The following is a 6,572-nucleotide window of genomic DNA, read 5'->3' on the forward strand; positions in this document are numbered from 1 at the left end:
GGATCTAAGTGAGAAATCCAACGGTAAAAATGGCTCGAGATTTGGACGCATGATTTAAGAGATAAAATATTTTCATAAACGAATCTACGAAAAAGAGAAAACTTATGATGCACATACAGTGCGCCACTTGTCACAACTTGGTAGGTAAAAATAATGTTTTAAATGAGTACTTCTCAATTAATGATTTCGTAAAAGGGCCAGGCCGACATGCCACGCCTACGGGATGACATGTGTTAAAAAGGTCCATACAGCCCTAAAAAGGCCGATACACAATAGAATGGCATGATATTTTAGGTTAACAGAAAAAGGCCAAAACAGCCCTAAAAAGATCTGAAAAAAAGGACAAACAGTGCTAAAAGGGTCATGTCGGTTCGGCCGTAAGGGCCTGGCTTTAAGGATCGGCCTTGTTCTGAGGCAGGCCGAAGGTCAGCCCGACCCTTTTATTCGCTTGTACCTGGCCAAAAATTTGTGCCTGGGGGTCACCCTTAAAAGGTCCATATGGCCAGGTCTACTAGCAAGACCGGAGTCAGGTCCAATCCAAAATTTTGAACCGATTCCAAATCGCATGGATGGCCTTTTTTTGCGTGATCGGTTCACACACACGCCGTAAATAGTACTTCCACTAATTAGGGACCTCCTATGGGACTATTTATCACACACACGCACGTTTCAACTAAAATACATTTTATTATGAAATATAAAAATTCTATCATCATATAAACCTTCTAAAAAATTTGATAACTCATACGAAGAGCATATGGTTCCTAATTCTATCATCATATAGACCTTTTATAGAAATTGATGCACCATGGCCACACCCCTTAGCTAGCGCCGGCAACCACTGTACCATAGATGTTTGTCTGCCACACATCACTGTTCATACTGTATCACAGAAACAATTTCATAGCACGATCTATCTAAGATTTTTCATAATTGTATCCAAAATTAACTAAATATAAGGTATACTATTTCCAATCAGAAAAATACCAATCCTATTTCCTTCTATTTGGTTCCTATGAAACGGACATTACAATAGGCACCGGGAATAAAATAAATTTGATATGCAAGTGTGCATAGAAATAAGTGGAATCCACATAAGCCGGTCAAATGACATAATTCATCTAAGTTGTAAGATACAAGTTTGTGCACCATGAAAACCAGTCAAGAGAACTAACTGACGGACAAACCAGATGTGCAAGCCTAATAAAGGTAGAACTACTCATAACCTGAACAATGTAGCTCATTTGTGGCCAATTAGTGTTCATCTTTCCATGGCCAGGTCCGTATTTGCGACTATTCATTTAGAACAACATGCTTCTCTTGTAAACTTTCACAATATGTACGGGTATGTCATGTGCCCACATAAATCCTGCAACAGGTTTTTAATCATTCTTAAAATTGCATGCAACTATTCAGGATTATAAGTTGAATAGCTCTTATGTGAGACCCGAAAAAATATAATAGGAGCTAACATGTCAGCAAACACGGACTACATTTTATAAGCTGCTCAAGAACACTCAACTCTTTCACGTCTATGAAACTAAAAAAATTCTAAGCCATGATTAACTCCTAATTTCAACATGGTCTATCTGGTTATATCCTTCCCGGGCTTCACAACAGAAGATAATCTAGATCACGTACACGTACAGAAGAGCCAATATGCCTGATTGGTACTTCAGTCAACATGAAGTTGTTTCATTGATGTACAACTATATATTGGTTGTGAGGGCACCCATTCCCGTTGAATGAGAATATGCAATCAAGTATGATCATGCACAGATGCATTACCGATGAGGTTAGTAAAATCCAGCATGATCCAACATAAGTGTTATTTTCTTGAACATGCTTAGAAGCATATTATCATGGTGTGTACATCTGTATGCTCCAAAAAAACTGAAATCAAATGTGCCATGGCACAGAAATGTCATAGTACGCCCCAAAAAATATTTTTCTTCTATACATGGACACAGAACAAGGTCTAATCAGAGATAACAAAACAAAAGCATCACAAAGTGCATACTTATTATCTTAACCATGAGACATCAATAATTACAAGCACCAAGAAAAGGGCAAATTTTCACCTTTGTACATATGTCAAGTGTGTAGTGCAGACTGCTGGGTGTTGCTCTCTCCTCGATCACACATGTTTCAAGTCTGAACAAATTCTTCTGCATTTCTCCCTTTTGGATTGTAGCTACGGCCAAACAAAATGTGACACATCCTTCAACACTGGGTTGTAAATCTTCCTCCTAATCTTCAGCTTGTACCTGACCTTCCTCAACCCCTGCCACTTCTGTTTGGCATGACTTTCTCTTCCTCTACCACACCCTCTTCTTCCACCTCTACCTTTCTATCTCTGCCACTTGCATTGTCTCCCCCTTTACCAGATCATGTATATGTGCATAACCACAAACTTATAAGAAAGCTCTTTGAGACATCATAGTGACATTAGTAGTTCATGACAGAAAATATATTTTTTGCAGGAAAGAACAGTCTTGGTTGTTAAATATTAAAGAACAATCCAGTGATCATATCAAGAAGTCGGAGGCCCAGGATGCTCTGGTAATCTCACTACAAAATAGGAAGAAATAGCAATCAATCAGCGCCTTATGGAAATAAAGAAGAACACAATTAACTATGTTCTTGCTATTAAAGAAGCATACATAAAAACCAGCATCTATTGACAAGTCGGTACAATGACATTACTTCCAGTTTCAGAGAGCAAATGTATATAGCACTTCTTAAAAGGAAATATATATTATTTTTATTGGTATCTAATCACTATGTAGCAAGCATCAGACAGTCTTGCTATTTTGAAGTAACAGTAAGCAACTCCATACCTATTCGTTAATGTAGAGATGAACAATTGATTCAAGCAGACTCCACAGAATTCTTGTTTTAATTCAGATCGCTCCTGTAATAAAAATGAACTACAGATCAGAAAAATAAGTAAGCTTACTTGGCTGGAAGAAGTATGAAGATGAGATGATTCCACATTATTCTCAGAGATTCATTCATACCAAACGTGAGCAGAAGTCCATAATCAGGACGATTGGGAAATGCATCTCAAATACCAGGTTGCAGGAGTCGTGCACCTGTAGTTCTCTGGCTGCTCGGAACACAACAGCGATAGGAGACTTGTAGTGGGCAGGCGCGTCCACAACAATCAGCCTCGGTGGCGGTCTGTCATCCTCGATGGTGTCGTTTCCAGCTCGGTGCTCGATGGTTCCGCCTCATAACTCGTCGACAGCGTCCGTAGACCTCAAGCGGAGGCGGCGGCAGCAGCAAATCAAGCATGTGCGGCATCGGCGCCTACAATGTTGTTTGCATCCCATCGCTCACCCCGCACGGTGCTGTGCACGACGACACACTGACGCGCCGCCCCGTGCTTCCTTTACGCATCGGCGGGACACCACCGACTCCCATGCGTGGCCCGGATCTGGCCGCCATGGGCCCCGTGTGGCATTCAGGCCTCACCCGCGCCTGGATCCGACCGCTGCCTTCCCTACTGCGCGCCCCCTCCCGCCAGACGCTGCATCCCCTACAGAGTCGTAGGCCGCCGCTTCCCCTGGCCGTCTCCCCTCTGGTGGCCGCGCCGGCGACCAGAGAGAGCACAACCGCGCCTCCCCTTGTCTCCCGCTTGTGGCCGCACTCCTTCCCGGATCCAGCTTCCAGCGCACGCCGCTCTGGGCCGCTCCGGCGAAGAGCGTGCCGATGAGGGCGTTGTGCGGTCGACGGGGAGAGCTCCCGGGAGGATATTGGGGTTGCAATTGTAGGTCTTTTTCTGGAATCGATTGTGATTGTTGCGGGATAAGTGCGGAGGCGGGTGACAGAGTTTTCGTCCGCTCCATCAAACTGCTAAACGTACTTTTGACGTGGATTAGTGATCATCTGAACGGTTAGATTCAAATTTGTGGGTCTGATCATAAGGCCGTAATTTTTTTGTGTTGTTATGTGGAGGCTAGACTGGGTGTACTTAGAGATGAATATGTTTGCTTGTTTAATAGTAGTAGAGATTAAGCGATTCCGTTGGCATTGCACGCGTGGACGCGACAGTATCGGGCCGGCCCGTTTAGTGCTCGCACATTGAAAAAATCGTGAAGTAAAAGGGTGAACGGATTCGAACCCTGTTCTCCAGGGATATCATAGGCGCAGCTAACAACTCCGACTAGTAAGAGTTACTGGTAGGAATGGGATCGCGGTCTACTAGAGGCGAGCAGAGCCGGTCTTCTCCGGTTTTTCTTTGTTTTTTCATTTTCTTTTCTTTCATTTTTTTCTTCTCTGATTTTTTACTTTTTTTTCTTCTTCATTTTTTTATTTTTGCTTTTTTCTTTGTTTCTATATGTTTTTCGTTCTACATTCTTCTACACATGATCAACAATTTTTCTCAAATACTTGTTCAACATTTTTATATACATGATCAACATTTTTTGTATACACGTTCAACATTGTTCGAACGCATATTCAACATTTTAATACTTACTCAATATTTTTTAAATACATGTTCAATAAATTTTAAATAGTCGGTCAATTTTTTTAATACCTATTCAAGTACTTATTCAACATTTTTCAAATACTTGCTCAACATTTTTTAAATACCCGTTCAACATTTTCTATATACATGATCAACATTTTTTGTATACATGTTCAACATTGTCCGAACGTTATTCAACATTTTAATACTTACTCAACATTTCTCAAATACATGTTCAATAATTTTTAAATAGTCGTTCAACATTTTTTCAATACCTATTTAAGATTTTTCAAATACTTGTCCAATATTTTTAAAATATTCATCAACAATTTTTAATGGAGAAGAAAAATAAAAAAATGTTGAACGTGCAAACAAAAAATGTTGATCATTTATTAAAAAAATTTGACATATACAAAAATGTAGAGTGAACACGAAAATAAGCAAAAGAAAAACAAATAATGGAGAAAGAAAAGAAAAGCAAACAAAAGATGGAGAAGAAAAAGAAAAATGCAAAAAAGAATGACAAAACCAATGAAAAACCAGATTTGTTTTCCTCTAAGTAGGTCGCACCCCTATTTATTATCATGAAATGGTAAGCAAATGTAGTGGCTATAGTCGCAGTCTACTATCTCGAGATCAACGGATCGACTCCTGGCGCTCTTTCATTTTTCTTCTCTCATTATTTCTCTTTTTCGGTGCAAGCTGATGGGCCGACCGGTCGCGTAAAAGCTTGAGGGAGAGTTCCTTCTCAGCTCGCATAATGCGAGAAGTAGTGCCCCCCCCCAGAATGCCGGCATATGGCACAGGGGCGATCGAGTGGGCCGGCCCATTAGCAGCGCTCGTGCGGTAAAAAATGCCAAAACTGTAGCAATGATAAGCAAACGAAGTGGCTATAGTCGTAGTCTACTATCTCGAGATCAGGGGATCGACTTCTAGCGCTCTTTCATTTTCTCTCTCTCATTATTTCTCTTTTTGGGTGCAAGCTGATGGGCCGGCCCGTCGCGTAAAAGCTTCAGCGAGAGTTCCTTCTCAGCTCACGTAATGCGAGAAATAGTGCCCCCCAGAATGCCGGCATATCGCACAGGGGCGGTCGAAGTGGGCCGGCCCATTAGCAGCGCTCCTGCGGTAAACAATGCCAAAACTATAGCAATGATAAACGCACGACTGGGGAATAGAACGCGGGACCTCCCGTTTAGCCCACTCGAGGCTAGCCATTGCACTACGGAAGCTTCTTAAGGAAAATAACACAACACACAGAATAATAAGAACAATAAGCCATGATAGATCTAAACTTTTTTAAAAGTTCGAACATAGTTTGTTTTCAAAACCTGGATCTTTTTTTGAACGCAGACAATTCCAAAATTGTGAATAATTATTTTAAAATGTGAAACAATTTTTGACCTGCGATCAAATTTTTGAAAATTAGCAAACTTTTTGTAATGTTGAACAAATTTTGAAAACATGAACATTTTTAAATGTGAGAACATTATTTGGAAAACAAGGAAATTTCATAAAATTTTGAACGAAAATTGAAAAAGCAAATATTTTTTAATACTTGGAACAAAATTTGAAGAAAGCGAACATTTTTTGGATCTGTGAACAAGTTTTGGCAAAGGGAACATTTTTTGGTAACTTTGAACTACATTTGGCAATGCGAACATTATTTAGAATTGTGAACATTTTTTGAAAATGGGAACAAGTTTTGAAACTCGAACATTTTTTGAATTAATAGAAACAAGTTTTCAAAACGTGAACAAAAATTTGAAAATCTGAACATTTTTTGAATTTTTAATCATTTATTTGGAAAACATGATCAAAAATTTGAATTTCCGTACTTTTTTGAAAATTTGAATGAACTTTGAAATTCCAAACAAAATCATGAAATTCAGAATTTATTTAAAATAGGAAAATGAAACAAAAAGGAACCCGGTTTAGGAACCTTCTAGAAGGTTACCAAAACCGGAAAAGACCGGCTGGAACCTCATAGAAGCCTCCCGAACCAAGAACGATGAACGCATTAACGGGCCGGCCTAGCTCAACGCTCGACCACAACCTCATGTGCGAAAGGTCGACAGCGTGACGTCGATGAAGGAAATAT

At 40.1% G+C, this 6,572-nt stretch overlaps 1 long non-coding RNA gene across 2 annotated transcripts; it reads right to left on the minus strand.

The window, feature by feature from the left end:
* Positions 1-968: 968 nt before the first annotated feature.
* LOC109757282 (uncharacterized) lies at positions 969-3,807 on the minus strand. Of its 2 annotated transcripts, none has more exons than XR_005768351.3 (4): positions 3,096-3,807; positions 2,841-2,914; positions 2,082-2,571; positions 969-1,369 (listed from the first exon to the last, which is right to left on the minus strand). It is a non-coding gene; the product is annotated as an uncharacterized lncRNA (long non-coding RNA). The 2 variants fall into 2 exon arrangements; XR_002231479.4 differs by having other exon boundaries at positions 3,021-3,786.
* Positions 3,808-6,572: the final 2,765 nt, after the last annotated feature.

This window comes from Aegilops tauschii, chromosome 2 (genome assembly GCF_002575655.3).
Source record: "Aegilops tauschii subsp. strangulata cultivar AL8/78 chromosome 2, Aet v6.0, whole genome shotgun sequence".
Taxonomy (NCBI): domain Eukaryota; kingdom Viridiplantae; phylum Streptophyta; class Magnoliopsida; order Poales; family Poaceae; genus Aegilops; species Aegilops tauschii.